Consider the following 26,119-nt stretch of genomic DNA (forward strand, 5'->3'; position numbering starts at 1 on the left):
GGCCCCAAATCAATAGAATCAAAAATGAAAAAGGTAAAGTTACAAACAAAAATGCTGAATTGCAAAGGATCACAAGAGAGTACCACAACCAACTATAAATCAAATAGTTTGACAACCCAGAAGGAATGGACAAATTCCCAGAAAAGTACAGTCTCCAAGATTTGTGGTATCAGATCAAGTGGGCTGAGGCTGGGTTGCAGGGAGGGAAGATTGGATGAAGGTGATCAAAAGGTATAAACTTTCAGTTATAAGATAAATAAGTACTAGGAATGTAATCTACAACATAAATATAATTAACTGTTGTATGTTATACATAAAAATTTTTAAGTGAGTAAATCCTAAGAGTTTTCATCAAAATGATTTTTTTTCCATTTCTTTAATTCTGTATCTATATGAAATGATGGATGTTCACTAAACTTATTGTGGTAATCATTTCACAATGTATATAATTCAAATCACTATGATGTATACCTTAAATTTATACAGCATTGTATGTCAATTACATCTCAATAAAACTGGGGGGGGGGTGGGGAAGAAATATTCCTTATATACAACATCACTTGGCTTCCCAGGTGACACTAGCAGTAAAGAACCCATCTGACAATGCAGGAGACATAAGAGACACAGGTTCGATCCCTGGGTGGAAAGATCCCCTGGTGGCGGGCATGGCAACCCGCTACGGTATTATTCCCTAGAGATTCCCTTGGACAGAGGAGCCTGGCAGACTACAGTCGAGTTCAGTTCAGTTCAGTCACTCTGTTGTGTCCAACTCTTTGCAAACCCACGTACCTAGTGTACCATTATTACTGAGCCTGTGCTCTAGAACTTGAGAGCCACAACTCTTGAATGCATGTGCCACGACTCCTGAAGCCCACATGCCCTAGAGCCTGTGCTCTGCAACAAGAGAAGCCACTGCAATGAGAAGCCTGTGCACCCCAACTAGAGAGTAGCCCGCACTCACTACAAAAAGAGAAAAGCCTGTGTGGCAATGAAGACCCAGCATAGCCAAAAAAATAATTAATTAATTAATTAAAAAAAAAAAAAAAGAATATGCACTCTAAAGTCAAGGTAGACCTCTCAGCCCAGAGGTTCATCTCAGATTTATAGATTGTTTAGCTTCTACCATCCAAACTTCAGTTCTTCCACTCTGATTTTGATAACCACAAACTTATGATACAATAAATTACACCTTATTTAAAGGCTTAATATTTTGATGCTGCAAATGTTTATATGACATTGAAAAATAATTTGAAATGTATTTTGATAATTACTTTGATTGTAATTATTCATATTATCTTTAATCTATATAAGTCAGAAAGCTTCTATACTAGTTTACGCAGCTACTGTAACAAATTGCCACAGACTGGATGGTTTAAAACAACAGAAATGCATTCTCTCACCATTCTGAATAACTTAGGTTCAAAATCAAGGTATTAGAAAGACCACATGCCTTTTGGAAGCTCCAGGAAAAAATCTATACTATGCTTCTACCAGCTTCTGGTGACAGTCTGCTTTCCTTGACTTTCAGCCTCATAACTTCAAATTCTGCCTTTATAGTCACATGGCCTCCTCTTCTGTCTGCATTATCTCCTTTTGCTTCTCTCTTATGAGGACATGTGATTGCATTTATGGTTCACTTGAATAATCCAGGATAATCCATCCATCTCAAGATCTTAATCCTAATTGCATCTGCAAACACTCTTTTTCAAACAATGCCTCCATCTTCCACAATCATGACTTGATATCTTGACTTGCCCATTATTCAGCCTCTTATGGGGTCGTGAAGAGTCAGACAGAACTGAGCGGCTTCACTTTCACTTTTCACTTTCATGCATTGAATAAGGAAATGGCAACCCACTCCAGTGTTCTCGCCTGGAGAATCCCAGGGACGGAGGAGCCTGGTAGGCTGCTGTCTACGGGGTTGCACAGAGTCAGACACGACTGAAGTGCCTTAGCAGCAGCAGCATATCTTCTTCTTTCACTTCAGAAAAAAGATACTTCAGTGCTAATTACACTATTTTTCAAATTATGTGCATTACTGTATTAGATAGAATGCAGTAATGTCAAAATTTTTACTGATTGAAAAGATTGATGAGCTAAATTTTCTAGTCTAACACATAATTCTCCTGCTCTATTGGGACTCTGATATGTAATTTCCCACTTTAAATTTATTCCTGTTACATTTTGCCTAAACGTTGAAGTTTAATACATGAAGTTTAAATACATGAGAAGTACCATACTGTCTTGATGACTGTGGCTTTGTAGTAGAGTCTGAAGTCAGGCAGGTTGATTCCTCCAGTTCCATTCTTCTTTCTCAAGATTATTTTGGCTATTCGAGGTTTTTTGTATTTCCATACAAATTGTGAAATGATTTGTTCTAGTTCTGTGAAAAATACCGTTGGTAGCTTGATAGGGATTGCATTGAATCTATAGATTGCTTTAGGTAGTATAGTTATTTTGACAATATTGATTCTTCCAATCCATGAACACAATATATTTCTCCATCTGTTTGTGTCCTCTTTGATTTCTTTCATCAGTGTTTTATAGTTTTCTATGTATAGGTCTTTTGTTTCTTTAGGTAGCTACACTCCTAAGTATTTTATTCTTTTTGTTGCAATGGTGAATGGTATTGTTTCCTTAATTTCTCTTTCTGTTTTCTCATTGTTAGTGTACAGGAATGCAAGGGATTTCTGTGTGTTAATTTTATATCCTGCAACTTTACTATATTTGTTGATTAGCTCTAGTAATTTTCTGGTAGAGTCTTTAGGGTTTTCTATGTAGAGGATCATGTCATCTGCAAACAGTGAGAGTTTCACTTCTTCTTTTCCTATCTGGATTCCTTTCACTTCTTTTTCTGCTCTGATTGCTGTGGCCAAAACTTCCAAAACTATGTTGAATAGTAGTGGTGAGAGTGGGCACCCTTGTCTTGTTCCTGATTTTAGGGGAAATACTTTCAATTTTTCACCATTGAGGGTAATGCTTGCTGTGGGTTTGTCATATATAGCTTTTATTATGTTGAGCTATGTTCCTTCTATTCCTGCTTTCTGGAGAGTTTTAATCATAAATGGATGTTGAACTGTGTCAAAGGCTTTTTCTGCATCTATTGAGATAATCATATGGTTTTTATCTTTCAATTTGTTTATGTGGTGTATTACATTGATTGATTTTCGGATATTAAAGAATCCTTGCATTCCTGGGATAAAGCCCACTTGGTCATGGTGTATGATTTTTTTAATATGTTGTTGGATTGTTTGCTAGAATTTTGTTAAGGATTTTTGCATCTATGTTCATCAGTGACATCGGCCTGTAGTTTTCTTTTTTGTGGCATCTTTATCTGGTTTTGAAATTAGGGTGATGGTGGCCTCATAGAATGAGTTTGGAAGTTTACCTTGTTCTGCAATTTTCTGGAAGAATTTGGGTAAGATAGGTGTTAGCTCTTCTCTAAATTCTTGGTAGAATTCAGCTGTCAAGCCATCTGGTCCTGGGCTTTTGTTTGCTGGGAGATTTCTGATTACAGTTTCGATTTCCTTGCTTGTGATGGGTCTGTTAAGATCTATTTCTTTCTGGTTCAGTTTTGGAAAGTTATACTTTTCTAAGAATTTGTTCATTTCTTCCAAGTTGTCCATTTTATTGGCATAGAGCTGCTGGTAGTAGTCTCTTATGATCCTTTGTATTTCAGTGTTGCCTGTTGTGATCTCTCCATTTTCATTTCTAATTTTGTTAATTTGGTTCTTCTCCCTTTGTTTCTTAATGAGTCTTGCTAACGGTTTGTCAATTTTGTTTATTTTTTTTTAAAAAAACCAGCTTTTAGCTTTGTTGATTTTTGCGATGGTCTCTTTAGTTTCTTTTGCATTTATTTCTGCCCTAATTTTTAAGATAGAAGACATACAGATGGCTAACAAACACATGAAAAGATGCTCAACATCACTCATTATCAGAGAAATGCAAATCAAAACCACAATGAGGTACCATTACACGCCAGTCAGGATGCTGCTATCCAAAAGTCTACAAGCAATAAATGCTGGAGAGGGTGTGGAGAAAAGGGAACCCTCTTATACTGTTGGTGGGAATGCAAATTAGTACAGCCTCTATGGAGAACAGTGTGGAGATTCCTTACAACACTGGAAATAGAACTGCCATATGACCCAGAAATCCCACTTCTGGGCATACATACCAAGGAAACCAGATCTGAAAGAGACACGTGCACCCCAATGTTCATCGCAGCCAGGACATGGAAGCAACCTAGATGCCCATCAGCAGACGAATGGATAAGGAAGCTGTGGTACATATACACCATGGAATATTACTCAGCCATTAAAAAGAATTCATTTGAATCAGTTCTAATGAGATGGATGAAACTGGAGTCCATTATACAGAGTGAAGTAAGCCAGAAAGGTAAAGACCAATACAGTATACTAACGCATATACATGGAATTTAGAAATATGTTAACGATAACCCTATATGCAAAACAGAAAAAGAGACACAGATGTACAGAACAGAATTTTGGACTCTGTGGGAGAAGGCGAGGGTAGGATGTTTTGAGAGAACAGCATCGAAACATGTATGTTATCAAGGGTGAAACAGATCACCAGCACAGGTTGGATGCATGAGACAAGTGCTCGGGGCTGGTGCACTGGGAAGTCCCAGAGGGATCGGGTGGGGAGGGAGGTGGGAAGGGGGATCGGGATGGGGAATACATGTAAATCCATGGCTGATTCATGTCTATATATGGCAAGAACCACTACAATATTGTAAAGTAATTAGCCTCCAGCTAATACAAATAAATGGGAAAAAAAGAATTAAAAAAATAAATACATGAGAAGGCTGTAATCACTTTTTTATTTTTCTGATTTCTTCCCCTCCAAACTCCTTTGCAGATGCTAGAGAATTCTCTCACCTCATTTTCAAAACTTCAAACACCCTGATAAGGATTTGTTTGTATAGGAAACATCTTATAATTGATGATATTTAATGCAGGTCAAATCCTGTTAAAAACAAACCCTATAACAGTCAGTTCAGTTCAGTCGCTCAGTCGTGTCTGACTCTGACACCCCATGAACCACCACACGCCAGGCCTCCCTGTCCATCACCAACTCCTGGATCCACCCAAACTCATGTCCATTGAGTCGATGATGCCATCCATCCATCTCATCTTCTGTTGTCCCCTTCTCCTCCACCCGTCAATCTTTCCCAGCATCAGGGTCTTTCCAATGAGTCACCTCTTCGCATCAAGTGGCCAAAGTATTGGAGTTTCAGCTTCAAAATCAGTCCTTCCAATGAACACCCAGGAATGATCGCCCTAGGATGGACTGGTTGGATCTCCTTGAACTCCAAGGGACTCTCAAGAGTCTTCTCCAACACCATAGTTCAAAAGCATCAATTCTTCTACGCTCAGCTTTCTTTATAGTCCAACTCTCACATCCATACATGACTACTGGAAAAACCATAGTCTTGACTAGATGGACCTTTCTTGACAAAGTAATGTCTCCACTTTTTAATATGCTGTCTAGTTTGGTCATAACTTTCCTTCCAAGGAGTAAATGTCTTTTAATTTCATGGCTTCAGTCACTATCTGCAATGATTTTGGAGCCCGAAAAAATAAAGTCAGCCACTGTTTCCACTGTTTCCCCATCTATTTCCTATGAAGTGATGGGACCAGATTACATGATCCTAGTTTTCTGAATGTTGAGCTTTAAGCCAACTTTTTCACTTTCCTCTTTCACTTTCATCAAGAGGCTCTTTAGTTCTTCTTCACTCTCTGCCATAAGGGTGGTGTCATCTGCATCTCTGAGGTTATTGATATTTCTCCTGGCAATCTTGATTCCAGCTGTGTTTCCTCCAGCCCAGCATTTCTCATGATGTACTCTGCATATAAGTTAAATAAGCAGGGTGACAATATACAGCCTTGACATACTCCTTTTCCTATTTGGAACCATTCTGTTGTTTCATGACCAGTTCTAACTGTTGCTTCCTGACCTGTATACAGGTTTCTGAAGAGGCAGGTCAGGGGGTCTGGTATTCCCATCTCCTTCAGTATTTTCCACAGTTTATTGTGATCCACACAGCCAAAGGCTTTGGTATAGTCAAACTATAACACTATATATATCTATACTATACAAACTATAACACTAAACATCTCTAATTAGTTCAAGGATAACCAAAAATTTGTTACTGAATTGCTTATTTCAAGTAGTTCCTGATATGACAAATACAGTACAACATAGAGAGTTTGGAAATAACTCTGTGCATATTTTATATAATTTAGTGATATTTGATGTAATTGATCCTTTCTTATCCCTTATCCCCAATTCAGTTTAACTCCCAGTTTCTATCTCATTTCATAAATATTTTTCTCAGATTTTGCTGCATTTGCCTAAAAGGCAAAAGATTCATTACTGTATTAAAAGGACTTTAAGCCTAAATTTGAAGAACAATGTTGCAAAGATGAATCATATTAGATGGCATTCCCACTTTCAAGGGGCCCCCTATTTGGTAGTTGATACTGTCATCCACCTCCACAGTTACATTATAAAGCAATCAAGGATAATTGATACAATAAATCTGAACAAAGTACAGAAGAATGAGTAACAAATTTTGACTGAAGAGACTGGAGAAGGCTTAAGAGAAGACATTCCATGTCTTCTTCATCTGTTAAATGCTTTTCATACTTCAATGTCTTTATCAAATATATCACATCCCTCTGAAACCTTCTCCAATGTCTTCAATGACAATTGATTGATAGTATTGTGGTACTCATTTTGCAAATAATTTTGCAAGTAACATATGCCAGTTAGTATTAACATATAATCAGTTTAGTTCAGTCACTCAGTCATGTCTGACTGTTTGCGACCCCATGGAATGCAGCATGCCAGGCTTCCCTATCCATCACCAACTCCTGGAGCTTACTCAAACTCATGTCCATATAGTTAACATATAATGCATCTCATTAAACTTATTGTGGTGTATGCCTGTTTGTTTTGTTTGTCCTGAGATTTTAAAATCCTTGACAAAAAGAGATTATATATTATTTATATCCAAATTATATATGCTGGCATACTGCCACTTTTGGTAAGGAATTAATTTATTGAATAAATCACTAAAGAATATATGAGATTTTCACTTTTGCCTATAATGTGTTAATAGCTGTAGGATTTCTAACTCACTGCTATGAACTACTAACTCAGAAAAAAATTATGCAGTAACTACTTAGAAAGGAAGTAAAGGATGTGATTTTTGCCATCATCCCAAGTTACTGCCTGCAGTAAGTTTCCATATCACAATGCAGAGAGCAAGAAACCATAGGAGTACAGGGGTATGTGGTAGTAGACTCCATGAACTGCGAAGATGGGGACCATTGTTCCAGAGGCAGAGGTGACCAGAGAAATGTTTGCAGGAATGAACACATATTTAGCCAATAAGAAAGGTAAGTTTAGAGAAGCTAAGTGACTAAGCCCAAGTAAAACTATTTATATTAAACAATTTCAAGTACACTATTTCATCAACTCTTTGAGTTAACAATCCTTTGGGTGGTCATTTCACAAACCAGGAAAAGAACATTCAGAGAGTATATAAGTTGCCCAAATATATGGTAATATTAGGCCAGAACAAGCACTTAAACTCAGATATTCTACTATCAAGTTTATCCTTTGATACTAAGGGCACTTTGACCTCTAATTTCTCTTCATATGACTAATCTTTAAATATTAGAAGACAAATTTCTGTCTCAGCTTCTCGAGATGAATATCCTCAATTGATTTTATCACATAACTTTTTTGACAACTACATCAAAATTCTGAATTTTATTAGGTTTTTGGCCGACTAATACTCCTAAGTGCATTTTACTTATTGACTCAAGGGAAGTGAATAAACTCAAATGTTCTACTGCATATGTATAGCATGAACTTGCTGAGTAGTGACAGTGTGTGAATAAGGCCTAATGGCAGTAATTAATTATTAATATTAACTCAATCTGAGATAACTCTGTTGCCTAACTCTTGAAAATATCCACTGTAACCTTCAACAGCATTACAGGTGGACAACAAAGTCTATAATATGGAAGTAATAATCCCATTTCCTCTGAGAAGAAACAACTAGTTTTTGATGTTCATCTTTTATTTATTTTATTGACATATAGTTGATCACAATGTTGTGTTAGTGTCTGATGTACAGCAAAGTGTTTCAGTTTTATTAATATATATTTATATATATGACCTTGTTTATTCATTCTATATTATAATAGTCTGCATCTGCTAATCCCAAATCCCAATCCAGCCTTCCCCCATCACTCCTCTCGTTGACAACCACGTCTGTTCTCTATATCTGTGAGTTTGTTTTTGTTTCATTGGTAAGTTCATTTGTGTCATACTTTAGATTCCACATATAAGTGATATATGGTATTTGTCTTCCTCTTTCTCACTTACTTAACTTAGTATGATCATCTCTAGGTCCATCCATGTTGCTGCAAATGACATTATTTAAACCTTTTTATGGTTAAGCAGTATTCCTTTGAATAGATGTATGACAGCTTCTTTATCCATTCATCTGTTGATGGACATTTATGTTGCTTCCATGTTTTGGCTATTGTAAATAGTGCTGCAGGGAACATAGGGGTGTCTTCATTGTTTTGAATTATAGTTTTGTCCAGTGATATTCATTTCCAGATAACACATAGACTGAAATATGTGCAGAGAGTGTGTGCAAATGTGAGGACAAGTTTCATTGTAGGGATTATTGAAAAAGAATTGAGCTGTTTATAAACTGATAAAGGAAAAGTCTGAGGAACACTAAACGATGATATTAAATATTTTAAAGTGTTTCTATGAAAGAAGTATCAAGTTTATTTTGTGTAGTTCCCTCAGTTAAATGTACACTTAGAAGTGCCAAAGAGAGAATTTGGGATCAATATGAAGGATAGCTTCCTAACAAAGAAGTAAAAAATTAGTTCCCATTTTGTTCCTGGAAACATCCAGACAGAGCTGTGTGATTTTTCAGAAATGTACTGTAGCAGACCATTTCTTTTCTTCACTCTCACCAAAGCTTCCTTAAGATAGTCTGAAACATCAGAGATACCACTTGCTCACATGTGACCCACAGTCACAGAGCTTCTTTGAGCTTCGTTTTCTCTGTTTCCAATATGCCTAGTTTCTTACTCCTGGCTCCATCTCCTTTTTTAAGTAAAAAGACTCCTGTCTTTTAGATTTGTTACTGATATTTGGATTCTCAGATCTGATATGTTGTTCAGAGTTAGTCCCACTCAATCTTTCCTCTCTGAAAACCCCTTAGTAACATGTGATGCAGTTTAAGGAGAAAATATAAAAAATGGGGTTGTATTAAAGAGTCCAGTATGACAGATTGCTTTATATAACCTGCAAAGTTCCCCACTTAGTCTAGGTTTCCATCATTCTATAGTTAATATCCCCTAAATTTTAATCAATGTGGCTTCCTTCTTAAAAGAGATTAATAATTTAATTGAAAAAACTATACTTATATACTTATACACCTTAAAATAATGATTTAGGTTATGGTGTTTGCAATTTAAAATTTCAATAAGGATATTTATAAATTCACTTTGTCTTTTCTCAATACAATATCTCCAATGAACATCATTGACTTGATTTCTGTTGTTAGTCAATTAAATATAAAGTGGTGTCTAGAATATCTCTGGCTCCTGAAAAAGTATTTTTCCTTAACTTGCTCTCCTTATCCTTTTCTCCCTTCTCCATTCCCTTCTTACCCTACCTACTTAGATTTGTTTCTTTTCCACACTAATCCTTTATTGTATGTCATCTTCCTATAAATCAAGGTCTCCAACCTCTGGGATCTAATGCTTGATGATCTGAGGTATAACTGATGTAATAGTAATAGAAATAAAGTGCACAATAAATGTAATGTACTTGAACCATTGCAAAACCATCCTCCCCACCATCCCCAGTCCATGGAAAAATTGTCTTCCGTGAAACTAGTCCCTGATGCCAAAAAAGTTGAGAACCATTGCTATAAATGATGGGAACTTTCATTTTCTCTGAGATTAATAAATAGCACAGTCTTTATTATCTCTTTATAGTAGAAGATTTTTCTGTAGATCTATTGACCTCAACCCAAGTTTTTCATAAGATTTAGCAAATTTATTGGGAACTTCATTCTCCACTAATGTAATAAAGTAAATAATAGCATGCTATTTTTTAATGGTGTTTTAACACTTATGTAAACATTTTCTTCTAAATTTTTCAAAAATATAATTCATAAAATTTTTCTGATATCATTTCTTTCAATGTTTCCAGGGCTTCTTGATCCAGTTGGGTCAAAGGTTTTACATGGTGGTAAATTAATGAGTTTACTCAAGTTCTTTGTAACTAAAGAGGGAAGAATTACTGTCTATAAATGCTTTCTCTGGGTTATTTTTTAAGTATTTAATACAAGATTTTAATTCATGCAAACCTTTGAATGATATAGAATCTTTGCATATATATTTTTGTTAAGGATGGCAAATCAGAAAAGATAAATCATAAAAAGTTTTCAAAATCCTAAGATTCAGTGATTTTTCTGATGAGGACAATAATAAAAAAAGAAAAATAAATAAATAAAATTTATAATTAGTAAGCTCAGATTACATTGCTACAGGTATTACCTACAAGTTATAATTCTTAAAGTTGTTTTGATTCTGCTCTGATTTTTGTGTTATCATGTAGGGTAGAAGTAAACTTTTTAATCTTTGATCTGTATTTAAGGCTATTCTACAGCTGAGATTAATCAACTATTTAACTTCTATTTTTGAGCTAAGGAGAGTCACTGAATAATTTTGTTATCCCATTGGTGGAGGTGGTTTCGTTGCTAAGTTGTGTCTGACTCTTGGGACCCCATGGATTGTAGCCTGCCAGGCTCCTCTGTCCATGGGATTCTCCAAGCAAGAATACCAAAGTGGGCTGCCATTTCCTTCTCCAGGGGATCTTCCCATCCCAGGGATTGAACCCATGTCTCCTGCATTGCAGGCAGATTCTTTACCAACTGAGCTATGAAGGAAGCCCTTGTTATCCCATTAGTCCTCAATAAATGGATACTCTGGGATTTTTTCCTAATACCCATACCACCCATATTTTCATATAAAATATTGGTTCTGAAAATCTTCATTGACGACCTAAGATGGCTCACTGACTATAGTTCTACCGATAAGAGTCCCACATTGTGTGTGTGTGTGTGTGTGTGTGTGTGAATTAAGCCTATAATGCACTGTTTATGATTTTTAAGCTTCAGTTTCTGAAGTATAGAATAGGAAGTTGGAGAAAATTGCAAAGGTATCTGGAATCCTAGGGTGTCTTTTTATAGGATTTTCATACTTAATTCAATAACAATATTTCAGATCCTTGATTTTATTGTTTTTTTCTAGAATCAATATGACATTTTTGTTGTTGCACTCATATGTCCAAACTGATAACATAGATCACAGCCTTGTCTAACTCAATAAAACTATAGTCATGCCATATAGGGCCACCCAAGATGAACAGGTCGCAATGGAGAGATATGACAAAACGTGGTCCACTGGAGAAGGGAATGGCAAACCACTTCAGTATTCTTGGTTGTAAACCCCATGAAGAGTATGAGAAGGTAAAAAGATATGACACTGAAAGACGAACTCCCCAGGTTGGTAGGTTCCCAATATACTACTGGAGAACAGAGGAGAAATACCACCAGAAAGAATGAAGAGATGGAGCCAAAGCAAGAACAACAACCAGTTATGCATGTGACTGATGATGGAAGTAAAGACCGATGTTGAAAGAACAATATTGCATAGGAACCTGGAATGTTAAGTCCATTAATCCAGGTAAATTGAAAGTGGTCAAACAAAAGATGGGAAGAGTGAATGAACATCGACATTTTAAGAATCAGTGAACAAACATGGACCAGAATGGGTGAATTTAATTCAAATAATCATTATATCCACTAATGTGAGCAAGCATCCATTAGAAGAAATGGAGTAGCCCTCATAGTCAGCAAGAGTCAGAAACGCAGCACTTGGATGCAATCTCAAAAATGACAGGATGATCTCTGTTTGTTTCCAAGGCAAACCATTCAGTATCATAGTAATCCAAGTCTATGTCCCAAAAACTAATGCTGAAGACTGGAGTTGAACGATTCTATGAAGACCTATAAGACTTTCTGGAACTAACATCAAAAAAAAAAAAAAAAAAAAGATGTCTTTTCATCATGGGGGCTGGAATGCAAAAGTAGGAAGTCAAGAGATACCTGGAATAACAGGCAATTTGACTTGGAGTACAAAATGAAGCAGGGAAAAGGCTAACAGAATTTTGCCAAGATAACACACTAGTAATAGCAAATACCCACCTCCAGCATCACAAGAAATTACTTTACACATGGACATCACCAGATGATCAATACTGAAATCAGACTGATTATATCCTCTGCACCCGAAAGTGGAGAAGCTCTATACAGTCAGTAAAAATGAGACCTGAAGCTGATTGTGGCTCAGATCATGGAATCCTTAGTGTCAAATTTAGACTTAAATTGAAGAAAGTAGGGAAAACCACTAGACCATTCAGATATGATCTAAACCAAATCCTTTATAATTGTACAGTGGAAGTGACAAATAGATCTAAGGGACTAGATCTGATAGAATGCCTGAAGAACTATGAATGGAGGTTCATAACAATGTACATGAGGGGAAAAGAAATGCAAAAAGGCTTTTCTGAGGAGGCCTTACAAATAGTTAAGAAAAGAGGAGAAGTGAAAGGCAAAGGAGAAAAGGAAAGATACACCCATCTGAATGCAGAGTCCCAAAGAATAGTAAGGAGAGAAAAGAAATCCTTTTCAAGCGAACAATGCAAAGAAATAGAGGAAAACAATAGAATGACAAAAACTAGAGATCTCTTCAAGAAAATTAGAGATGCCAAAGGAATATTTCATGCAAAAATGAGCACAATAAAGGCCAGAAATGGTATGGAATTAATAGAAGAGGAAGATATTAAAAGAGGTGGCACGAATACACAAAAGAACTATACGAAAAAGATCTTCATGACCCAGATAACCACGATGGTGTGATCACTTACTTAGAGCCAGACATTCTGGAGTGTGAAGTAAAGCGGACTTTAGGAAGCATCATTCAAAAAAAGCTAGCGGAGGTGGTGGAATTCCAGCTGTGCTACTTCAAATCCTAAAAGATGATGCTGTGAAAGTGCTGCACTCAGTATGCCAGCAAATTTGGAAAACTCAGCAGTGGCCACAGGACTGGGAAAGGTCAGTTTTCATTCCAATCCCAAAGAAAGGCAATGTCAAAGAATGTTCATACTACTGCACAATTGCACTCATCTCACATGCTAGCAAAGTAATGCTCAAAATTCTCCAAGCTAGGCTTTAACAGTATATGAACCAAGAACTTCCAGATGTTCAAGATGGATTTAGAAAAGGCAGAGGTACCAGAGATCAAATTGCCAACATCTGTTGGACCATAGAAAAAGCAAGAGAGTTCCAGAAAAACATCTACTTCTGCTTCACTGAATATGCTAAAGCCTTTGACTGTGTGGATAACAACAAACTGTGGAAAATTCTTAAAGATATGGGAATACCAGACCACCTTAACTGCCTCCTGAGAAATCTGTATGCAGGTCAAGAAGCAACAGTTAGAATGGGACATGGAACAACAGACTGGTTCCAAACTGGGAAAGGAGCATGTCAAATCTGTATACTGCCCCACAGCTTATTTAACTTATATGCAGAATACATCATGCAAAATGCCAGGCTGGATGAAGCACAAACTGGAATCAAGATTGCTGGGAGAAATATCAATAACCTCAGATATGCAGATGACACCACCCTTATGGCAGAAAACAAAGAGGAACTAAAGAGCCTCTTAATCAAAGTGAAAAAGGAGAATGAAAAAACTGGCTTAAAACTCAACATTCAAAAAACTAAGATCATGGTATCTGGCCCCATCACTTCATTGCAAAATAGATGGGGAAACAATGAAAACTGTGACAGAGTTTATTTTCTTGGGCTCCAAAATCACTGCAGATGGTGACTGTATCCATGAAATTAAAAGACGCTTGCTCTTTGAAAGAAAGGCTGTTACCAACCTAGACAGCTTCTTAAAAAGTAGAGACATTACATTGCCAACAAAGGTCCATCTAGTCAAAGCTATGGTTTTTCTAGTAGTCATGTATGAGAGAGCTGGGCCATAGAGAAGGCTGAGCACTGAAGAATTGATGCTTTTGAACTGTGTTGGAGGAGTCTCTTGAGAATCCCTTGGACTGCAAGGAAATCCAACCAGTCCATCCTAAAGGAAATCAGTCCTGAATATTCATTGGAAGGACTGATGCTGAAGCTGAAGCTCCAATACTTTGGCCACATGACGCAAAGAACTGACTTATTGGAAAAGACCCTGATGTTGGGAAAGACTGAAAGTTTGAGAAGAAGGGAACAACAGAGGATCAGATGGTTGGATGGCATCACCAACATGATGGACTTGAGTTTGAGCAAGCTTTGGGATTTGATGATGAACAGGGAAGCTGGCATGCTGCAGTCCATGTGGTCACAAAGGGTTGGACTCTACTGAGCAACTGAACTGAACTGAACTCACGTGCCATCATTGTTTTTAAATATATAATTATTTTAGAATACTGACATAATAAAAGCAATCAACATTGAGGATTAGAAACAACATCACTGCCTCTACACTTTATAAAGTAGAAATGTTCTAGAGCAGGGATTGAAAAACTTTCTGTTAAGCTTTGTAAATAAATACTTTTTGCTTTGTGGCAAAGAAGGTCTCTGTCACAGCAATTCAACTCTGCTGTTTTATTGCAAGAGTCATAGACAAGCAAATGAATGGTGGGAGATATGTTCCAATAGCATTTTACTTACTTAAAATGGGCAGGGGGCTGTGTTTTGTTCACAGGCCATATTTGCCAACCCCTGTCCTAGGGCACAGACTTCTAATCACAGGTTTCATTGTGTCATTATCTTTTAGACAGGAAACACACAGCATCAATTAATCAGAAAGCAGATTAAGTGGAGTACAGTTCAGATTTTTCTACTGCATTTAGTATCAAGACACAGAGCTTCATTCACTCTACCAGAAAAATGTGACCTTGATGTTTAATAGTGTCAGTGTAAGTAAGATGCTGATTCATAACTTGCTCATTTTCCAGTCTGAAATATTTGACCCTTATTTTTGCTTTGGCTCATAGCCTAATGCAATTAAACAGATGCTTCACAAAGTTGTTTTGTATTTAAATTTTATTTTTTAAAACATAGGTTTTTAAAAAATAAAACAAAGAGTTTAACTTTCTTTAGGCATATGGGGTGAAGTTTAAGAAATGACCCTTCAAAACATTTGCGAGAAGGAAGCTTGGCTACCACGCAGCATCGATTTTATGATGTATCAGTCATCACTTCATTAGAGATGGTGCTTAATCTTTAGGATGTGAGTCATCTCATACTCATAGCCTCCAGAAATTTATCATAGAGACATATGATATAGGAAGCCATTAGCTGAGGAACAGCAACTTTAAAATGATGCATATGTGCTATTGCCAGCTCCTATATTGTACCGCTTTGGCAGAACGCTATCACATTTCCGGTGCCCTCTGTATTGAAAAACATTTCCATGCTGATGGAACCGTTATCTAACTGAGATGTTTCCTGGGATCTAAGTTAGCCTTCAACAATCCATTCTGATGCTCAAGTTTTCTCTCTTTCAACATACAGCTTGAAACTCCCACCTTACCTTACAGATCATATTCCTACAAAAGTTGACCACATTAAGATCTGAATTTAAACTAAAAGGCTGAAATTTTCAGAATTTAGGGTTGCTTTTATAAGGGCAAAACTCTAGACTCATTGGGGTATTTATTCAACAAATATGTACTCATTGCCAGCTATGTAGCACCATCTTTTCACATGCTGAGGGGTCAATACAATGTCCCTGACCTCACAATGCATAGTAACATATGTGTATCTGTGTGTGAGAAATAAACATGTAAATCAATGATGACAGCAACATTACAATATTACAGCGTAACATCATGTGGTAAACAGGTAAACAGTGAGAGTGCAGACATTAAATCATCATCCTGACCTGGAGCAGTGCAGAGAGATATAGGTTTGAGAACTCACAAAGGAAATGAAATAGACTGAGCTTTAAAGATAAGAAGGATCTGGGGACTTCCCTGGTGGTCTAGTGGTTGAGACACAACCCTTCCACTGCAGGGGGCATGGGTCCGATCCCCGGTTGGAGAACTAGGATTCCACAGGTCGCAGGACCCACACCCCCAGGCCACCCAAAAAAAGAAAGATGAGGAAGATGGAGCAACAAAATACAAAGGAACTACATGGGACGAAAAACAGTTGCATGCATGGGCAGTTAGGGCAAATTCTGGACAAAAGATACAAACAGACCAGAAAACCCAACTGCCACTTCTAAAGAGTTTAGAGCAAAAGCAGGGTACTGCACATGCCCCCTGCACACAACACCACCTAAGGGGTGGGCAAATCACCTAAGCCATCCCTCCAGCCCCAACCCTTGACAAACCCCTACCCTCACCCCACATAAGGAACAAGCTCAATCCCTGCTCAAGGAGCAAAAAAACAAGGGAACCCGTTGTTTGTTCTCCCTCCCTCCTACTGCATCAGGAACCCCAATAAAGCCTTGACTGGAAAATAAATAAGTAAAGATGACGAGGAATTTAAAGAGAAAATAGTATTTTAGAAAGAGGAGCAACATGCACAAAGGCTTAGAGGTGTGACATAGCATGCTGCTATTTCATATAGAAATGAAAAATAACTAGTATCAGTGAGCTCAGAGTAAAGGTAAAGAACAAACAAGAAATAAAGCTGGAAAATTGAACAGGGCTTAGAGTTAATGGGCTAATAACTTTTTGGCTAGAAGTAATAGCGAACTTTGAAAACTTGAGGCAGGTTCATGCGGTTAGCTTGGCAATTTATACTGATTACTAAATTATATCCAAATAAATGTGTTGGAGGCAGAACTTACCAGAGAGGATTCTGGATTGGAGATTTGGGTTTTGGGAGTCATCTGTATATACATGATTTCTGAAAACATTGACTTAAAGAGTAAATACATAAATGAAAAATACACATAGAGCAAGAAATGAAATTTTAAGGAACACATCCCTCTAGATTGGACAAAGGAAATAGGTGAGCATTGACTACAAGAAAAAAAAAGAAAAAAGAAAACCAGGAAAGAACATTTCTAGAATGTGGTCATAACTAACAGTTACATAAAAGATGTTAATGTGAAAAGATGACCCAAAATGAACCATTACTTTGTCAAGACAGTTATATGAAATGAGAAGCATGAATGTTAATCTGTTGAGAGATGGATTGGGGTAAGAAAACATACACAATAATTTTAAGCTACCCTACTTAAACTTTCTAAATCAATGCAATTCATCATATTAAAACATGAATGAAGAAAAAAACATATGACCTTTTCAATAGATACAGAAAAATCATTTGACAAAAATTCAGCATGCATTCTTGATAAAACAAACAAAACAACTGCTCAGTTCAGTTCAGTTCAATTCAGTAGCTCAGTCATGTCCAACTCTTTGCAAACCCACGAACCACAGCACGCCAGGCTTCCCTGTCCATCACCAACTCCTGGAGTCCACCCAAACCCATGTCCATTGTGTCGGTGATGTCACCCAATCATCTCATCCTCTGTCATCCCCTTCTCCTCCTGCTCCCAATCTTTCCCAGCATCAGGGTCTTTTCAAATGAGTCAGCCCTTCACATGAGGTGGCCAAAGGATTGGAGTTTCAGCTTCAACATCAGTCTTTCCAATGAACACCCAGGACTGATCTCCTTTAGGATGGACTGGTTGGATCTCCTTGCAGTCCAAGCGACTCTCAAGAGTCTTCTCCAACACCACAGTTCAAAAGCATCAATTCTTCTGTGCTCAGCTTTCTTTATCGTCCAACTCTCACATCCATACACGACTACTGGAAAAACCATAGCCTTTACTAGATGGACCTTTGTTGACAAAGTAATGTCTCTGCTTTTTAGTATGCTGCCTAGGTTGGTCATAACTTTCCTTCCAAGGAGCAAGCGTCTTTTAATTTCATGCATCAGGAATAGAAGTAAACTTTCTAACATGATGAAAGGTATCTACAAAACACTTTAGATTTAGAAATATACTTATGGAGAGACTAAAATTTTTCTATTGAGTTTGGGAGCAAGAGAAAGATGTTTTCTCTCAAAAGCCCTATCTTACATTGTACTGGAAGTTCTTGTCAATGTGCCAGTAAAAGGATCCAGCGCTCATTGGCAAAAATGTTGATTCCAGAATTGCAGTAGGAAAAAGATGTTCCTGGAATGTAGTGTATGTTGTAAAGTAAGGAAGTGTCCAAAAATCAGAGAGATAGAGACAGAGACTTATAGAAGAACAGAGACAGAGAGAAACAAATAGTCACCATTTATATACACCCCAGTAATAATGGCCACAGACAGGATCCACCAATGAACAGTAAAGTCCGATTTTGAGCTATATCTGTACTAATGCAATAAAATCACTGTGGTGATGTTGCACCAAACAATAAGGTCAAATAATCCATTGAAAATACATTTCAAAATCTATTTAGAAATAGCTATTAGATAGCCAGGACATGGAAGCAACCTAGAGGCCCATCAGCAGATGAATGGATAAGGAAGCTATGGTACATATACACAATGGAATATTACTCAGCCATTAAAAAGAATACATTTGAATCAGTTCTAATGAGATGGATAAAACTGGAGCCCATTATACAGAGTGAAGTAAGCCAGAAAGATAAACACCAATACAGTATACTAACGCCTATATATGGAATTTAGAAAGATGGTAATGATAACCCTATAACAAGACAGAAAAAGAGACACAGATGTATAGAACAGGCTTTTCGACTCTATGGGAGAAGGTGAGGGTGGGATGATCTGAGAGAACAGCATCGAAACATGTATATTATCAAGTGTGAAACAGATCGCCAGTTCAGGTTGGATGCATGAGACAAGTGTTCGGGGCTGGTGCACTGGGATGACCCAGAGGGAGGGGATGGGGAGGGATGTGGGAGGGGGGTTCAGGACGGGGAACACATGTAAATCCATGGCTGATTCATGTCAATGTATGGCAAAAACCACTACAATATTGTAAAGTAATTAGCCTCCAACTAATAAAAATAAATGAAAAAAAAATTTTTTTAAGCAAAAAAAAAAAAAAAGAAATACCTATTAGAACATCTATTAGAAACAGAAGGAAAATGGACAATTCAGAATTACTTTATACATATATGACAAATATTGGGTTTAAAGTTTGAAATTTGCATGGATTAAATGACTAATTTCATGATCATTTCATTTCAAACTTGATTTTACATAAGTAAAATCTATAAAGAGTCATATAAAAATTAGTTACTTCTAATACACTGAGAAAGTCTATCTGGTTCATTCATTGACTAGAAATAATGATTAAGTATTATTAAACAAGTGAAATGACCTTAAATGATACCATCCTCTATTTCTGTGCCCACACTCCCTTCCTCTAACCCTATGCATCTTCCTGCATTCCTTATTTGGTGAACAATAATGCCACCTACTGAGATATTCCAGACAGAAATCTTGACTCATTTCTGTCTTCCTGAGTTCATTCCCTATGTTGCCAAGTTTTGTGAATTCTCATTAAACAAATCACAGATTTCTATCCATGCTCCTAAATCTTCAGTTTGAGATTTTGCTTCTTTACTGGTTTATAACAAACACCTCATAACTTATGCTTCTGATTCCTCTCTTCACGCCACTCAATTGTCAAAGTGATCTTTCAAAGATACTAATCTGAATGTTCCACTCCCTTGCTTGAAAACTTCATTCATGAAGACTCCTTAGAGGTCACCCTTCCATAGCACTTCTATTCATACTGCCAGCCCTATTTGCAATTCCCTGAAGGTCACATTTTCCTAAAATGGCCTCTGTACCTGCTCCTCTCCAAGGAGACCTTGCAACACCCTCTCCCCACTGCCAGTGGCTGTCAAAATCCAACGTTCCTTCAAAGTTCTGCTTTACTATTAGCTCCTCTCAAGTCCTCTCTTGGGATCCATCAGTCAAGAATTGGCACCCCATTTACTGAACCCGGTCCACTCACTCCTACCATATCAACTTCTCACACTGTTTTATAACTGCTTGCTTATTTGTCTGCTCCCCCTCCAGACTGTGAAATCTTCTAAAATAATCCATACTTGTTATTATGTTTAATCAACTGAATCTAAACTGTGCCTGTCTTAATACCCTTTTAACAATTTATGGAGAGTTTAAAATTTATAAGGCATGTTGTGAGTAAATCTGTTTGTCACCACTCCAAATCTTTTACTTTAATTTGCAATATTGGAATGATTTAAAATAACAATCTTATCATTAATATGGTTGCAATTATCTTTAATAATCAAGATTTTCTTATAGACCCCAAGTTAAAATAGACAAGTTTTTTAATGGATTATTTTCTCACCATTGGCCTCTAAGAAAGTTACTGTTGGACGTTATCCCAAGTGAAGAGTGTTATCTTGGTTCTACTAATTAAAGCGCTTATGCAACACCTACTTAAATTACATTAAACTTTATTCACCTTAAGTACTAAGCTTACAACTTTTTCATTTAGCAATATGCTCCAAAGGTCTAGGGGAATATTCTCTTTTTTAAAATCTGGAGGATTGAAGAAAGGGATTTACATCCACAGACTAAAGACCTTGTAAAAGATGCACCATGAATCTTAAGTGCATTCTTCCATTGAAATCCCAAGCTTCTTATTCTCTTGAGCTCCCCACTCTACTGTTCCAGTTCTGAGTAGGCTCTGTATCGCACAGATGCAGTCTATCAGGATCTCCCATCCTGCATTCCTGGACAACTTCTAGCCTGTCACCCTTCTAACTTCCCTCTCAGTGCTGCTTTGAGATCCTGTTTGGTGCTCATGCTGGCTCATGCAGGCACGGCTTGGAAGTTCAGAGAGATTTGTGTCCTACAGGATAAACATTTAACCAATAGAAAAGGGTGGTTGGTAGATAAAGGGGGTTAGTAGATCAGTTCCTGTTTGCCTTCCCAAGCAATGGTCCTGAGCTGTGTTGTGCCCTAGTACCAGTAGTCAATTACCCTAGAAGTGGCCAGTTCTATGATTCATCTTTGTGTTGACTCTTTCTCCTTCGCTGTCTCTGTCCCCTCACCCCTTACTTCTGCTTCCTGGATTGGGCTTTCCACTACAGTTACTAAACCCTCTGCCCCCACACGTGCTTTCTGGGAAACCCAGGCTTAGACAGCTTGTCTAGGAAATATTTTATCTCTCAATGTGTCTGTTCTCTGGGCTAACATAAATGTTAATAAAATGTTAAGTATCAGCAAAAATCTCTAACAAGGGGTCATTTCTTCTCTTGCCTGGCATTCCAAAATCTGAATTTACTTTCCATCCCTGATTCAAAAGAAGTAGACCATCATTTTGCACGCTGTTTTCATTGGCGTTTAACACTATTCTATGAAGCTCAGTTTCAAAGATCTGGCCAAGACCTATTCTTCTTTCTCCTTCTGATAGGACTTCTAGACATGGCCCACATCTCTAAAATTCTGCATTGATATAGAATTTAATTCCACATAAATACAGTTCAGTTTGGCATTGTTGTTGTTGTTAATATTGTTGATGTTATTGCTATTTCTAAATGCGAGATACTTTGTCAGTACGAGATGTGGATTGCAACAGTGAATCAGGGACTCTTCCTCTGCTTTCAGTGAGTTCTCAATACAGAGCAGGGGGCGGTAGTATATACAACTCCAAAAGCAGGCAGACATGCTGTAACAGGGACCTGAAAAGGGAGCCTAAAGGAACGGAGAAAGTGTGGGGCTTCTTCACTCAAAGTGACTAGAGAAATCAGAGAGAATTTCAAGGGTGGGAGGGACTGTTAAACGTTTTCCTGCATGTACCCAGGAAGGCTATAGTTAATAAATATTGAACAATGATCTGCATGTTGCAAAAGTCAGCTGAACTTCTGACATGACCTTAACTCCCAAGGAGCCCCTATACAGCACAAATGAAATGTTTCTTGAAGTCCAAGACAATTTCTTAGGTATCTTTGCAGCCTCAACAGAAAAAAACAGCATGTGTTGTCTTCTGCATGCTAACAGGATGTTAATTGTTTATTAGGTAGAATCATGCATAAGCAGTAACAGAAGCATACACAGTAGCCTCTCCCCTCAATGTCAATCTCCCCATGGCAACCTGCAGCCCAACACTCCTGCTTCTTGCCATCCTACCTGTCAGCCATAATTCTCAGGTTTAGTCCTGCAAGGTTTGAATACCAGCTGTGCTTGGTGCAAACCAAAAGAGAAAGCAAAAACTTTTCATGCTACTCAGTAAGACTCAAAGGAGGTGTTAAGTAAATGTTAGACACTCTTTCTGGATTTATTTCCCCCTCTGTAAAAAAAACAAACAAACTGGTATTTGTTTGAAGATTAGAGCCATGTCATGCTGATTTCAAAAGCTATCTTATTCACAATATGTTCATTGTTGTTGGCTAACTTAGTGTTCTTACTAAATTTGTTCTTCCGTTGTGTTAATTCTTTTATTCTCTTAGGTACTAGGTAGCTATGAATAGTCTGAATAGTCTATGTACAGTCTTGATATTGGGAGTAAAATACCCTTATAATCCTCAGTATCCTCTCCTAAAGGATCAGTGAGGGATGTTTGAGGCCACTAGTCTTAAAAAGAAGATCAAACAATGATAAGAGGCATTTAAAAATTATCGTACATTATATTGTACTAAATATCCCATTTTCCTCTTTGCATTGACCTTCACTGGAAGGGGGGGGTCATGGAAGCGGGGTTTCAAGAACCATTTTGACTTGCTTCAGCCAGTGACCTGTGAGAGCAATGGTGTCGTTTCTGGACAGAAGTGTCTGATGACTCAGAACGTCCCTTTATTCTCCATCTTGGTCACTGGCGATGTTCCAGGTAAAGGATGATTTGTCAGTTTGGGTCCCAGAAAAAAGACGATGCAGGGCAGAACAGAAATCAAACTTTGATGAAGCATGATTCAAAAATAAATCTTTGTTTTCATAAGCTATGGAGATTTTGAGGTCACTTATTATTACAAAATAATCAAGTCAATTCTGAAATATATTTGTCTTACCAGGTGAGGTAGATAGACAGAATGGTCTCCAGAGATGTCGATCCCAAAAATGTTCCCTAATTTCTGGAACCTGTGAATGTGTTACCTTACTCAGAAAAAGGGACTTTGTAGATGTAACTAAAGCAATGAACCTTAAAAGAGTGAGGTTTTCTAAATATTCCAGTTCAGTTCAGTTCAGTCGCTCAGTCATGTCCGACTCTTTCCAACCCCATGAACCGCAGCAAGCTGGGACTCCCTGTCCATCACCAGCTCCCAGAGTCCATCCAAATTCATGTACAATGAGTCGGTGATGCCATCCAACTATCTCATCTTTTGTTGTCCCCTTCTCCTCTGGCATTCAATCTTTCCCAGCATCAGGGTCTTTTCAAATGAGTCAATCTTTGCATCAGGTGGCCAAAGTATTGGAGTTTCAACTTCAACATCAGTCCTTCCAATGAACACCCAGGACTGATCTCCTTTAGGATGGACTGGTTGGATCTCCTCTCAGTCCAAGGGACTCTCAAGAGTCTTCTCCAACACCACAGTTCAAAAAAGGGACTCTCAAGAGTCTCTCAAGGGACTCTCAAGACTCTCAAGACTCAAGGGACTCTCAAGAGTCTTCTCCAACACCACAGTTCAAAAAAACACCACAGTTCAAAAAAAAAAAGATCAATTCTTCAGTGCTCAGCTTTCTTGATAGTCCAACTCTCACATCCATACATGAACACTGGAAAAACCATAGCCTTGACTAGATGGACCTTTCTTAACAAAGTAATGTCTCTGCTTTTTAATATGCTATCTAGGTTGGTCATAACTTTCCTTCCAAGGAGTAAGTCTTTTAATTTCATGACTGCAATCACCATCTGCAGTGATTTTGGAGCCCTAAAAAATAAAGTCAGCTACTGTTTCCACTGTTTCCCCATCTATTTGCCATGAACTGATGGGACTGGATGCCATGACCTTTGTTTTCTGAATGTTGAGCTTTAAGCCAACTTTTTCACTCTCCTCTTTCACTTTCATCAAGAGGCTCTTTAGTTCTTCTTCACTTTCTGCCATAAGGGTGTTGTCATCTGCATATCTGACGTGATTGGTATTACTTCCAGCAATCTTGATTCCAGCTTGTGCTTCCTCCACCCCAGCGTCTCTCATGATGTACTCTGCATATAAGTTAAATAAGCAGGGTGACAATATACAGCCTTGACGTACTCCTTTTCCTGTTTGGAACCAGTCCGTTGTTCCATGTCCAGTTCTAACTGTTGCTTCCTGACCTGCATACAGATTTCTCAAGAGGCAGGTCAGGTAATCTGGTATGCCCATCTCTTTCAGAATTTTCCACAGTTTGTGGTGATCCACACAGTCAAAGGCTTTAGCATAGTCAATAAAGCAGAAATAGATGGTTTTCTGGAACTCTCTTGCTTTTTCGATGATCCAGCGGATGTTGGCAATTTGATCTCTGGTTCCTCTGCCTTTTCTAAAACCAGCTTGAACCCCTGAAGTTCACGGTTCACATATTGCTGCAGCCTGGCTTGGAGAATTTTGAGCATTACTTTACTAGTGTGTGAAATGAGTGCATTCTCTGGCATTGCCTTTCTTTGGGATTGGAATGATAACTGACCTTTTCCAGTCCTGTGGTCACTGCTGAGTTTTCCAAATTTGCTGGCATATTGAATGCAGACTTTCACAGCATCATCTTTTAGGATTTGAAAGATTTCAACTGGAATTCCATCACCTCCATTAGCTTTGTTCATAGTGATACTTTCTAAGGCCCACTTGACTTCACATTCCAGGATGTCTGACTCTAGGTGAGTGATCACAACATCATGATTATCTGGGTCATGAAGATCTTTTTTGTACAGTTCTTCTGTGTATTCTTGCCACCTCTTCTTAATATCTTCTGCTTCTGTTAGGTCCCTACCTTTTCTGCCCTTTATTGAGGCCATCTTTGAATGAAATGTTCCCTTGGTATCTCTAGTTTTCTTGAAGCGATCTCTAGTCTTTCCCATCCTATTATTTTCCTCTATTTCTTTGCACTGATCACTGAAGAAGGCTTTCTTATCTCTCCTTACTAGTCTTTGGAACTCTACATTCAAATGGGTATATATTTCCTTTTCTCCTTTGCTTTTGGCTTCTTGTCTTTTCACAGCTATTTTTAAGGCTTCCTCAGACTGCCATTTTGCTTTTTTGCATTTCTTTTTCTTGGGGATGGTCTTGATCCTTGTCTCCTGTAAAATGTCATGAACCTCCATCCATAGTTCATCAGGTACTCTGTCTATCAGATCTAGTCCCTTGAATCTATTTCTCACTTCCATGGTATAATCATAAGGGATTTGATTTAGGTCATACCTGAATTGTCTAGTGGGCCTTTAGCACCATGAGCCTTTAAAAATAGAAGTTCTCTGACTTGAGGTAAGTGCAGCTGAAGATGAAGTCAGAGAGATGACTTAAGGAGTGAGATGGACTCCAATGGGGCTTCCCTGGTGGCTTGGCAGTAAAGAATTCACCTGCCAATGCAGGACACATGGGTTCCACCCCTGGGTAGGAAAGATTCCTTGGAAGAGGAAATGGCAATCCATTCCAGTATTTTTGCTTGGGAAATCCCATGGACAGATGAGTCTGGTAGGCTATAGACCATGAAGTCACAAAGAGTTGAACACGACTTAGTGACAAAACAACAAGGACTCCATTGAGCAAATGCTGATTTGAAGATAGAGATTGAGGGGTAGGGGAGTTGCAACTAGGGTCTCAGGTGGTCTGAAGGGGCTGAGAGAGCCTTCCAATGTCAGTCAGCAAGAAAAAGGGAACCCTAGTTCCATGACCACAAATAACTAAGCTTAGTAACAACCTGAGTAAGTTTATGAATGGATTTATTCTTAGAGCCTCAAGGAAGAATGCATACATCATGAAAAGTTGAGATGTAGGTCTTGTGATATTCAAAGCAAAGAGACTAGATGAGCCACATTGGACCCAGCATTCT

This window comes from Cervus elaphus, chromosome 15 (genome assembly GCF_910594005.1).
Source record: "Cervus elaphus chromosome 15, mCerEla1.1, whole genome shotgun sequence".
Taxonomy (NCBI): Eukaryota; Metazoa; Chordata; class Mammalia; order Artiodactyla; family Cervidae; genus Cervus; species Cervus elaphus.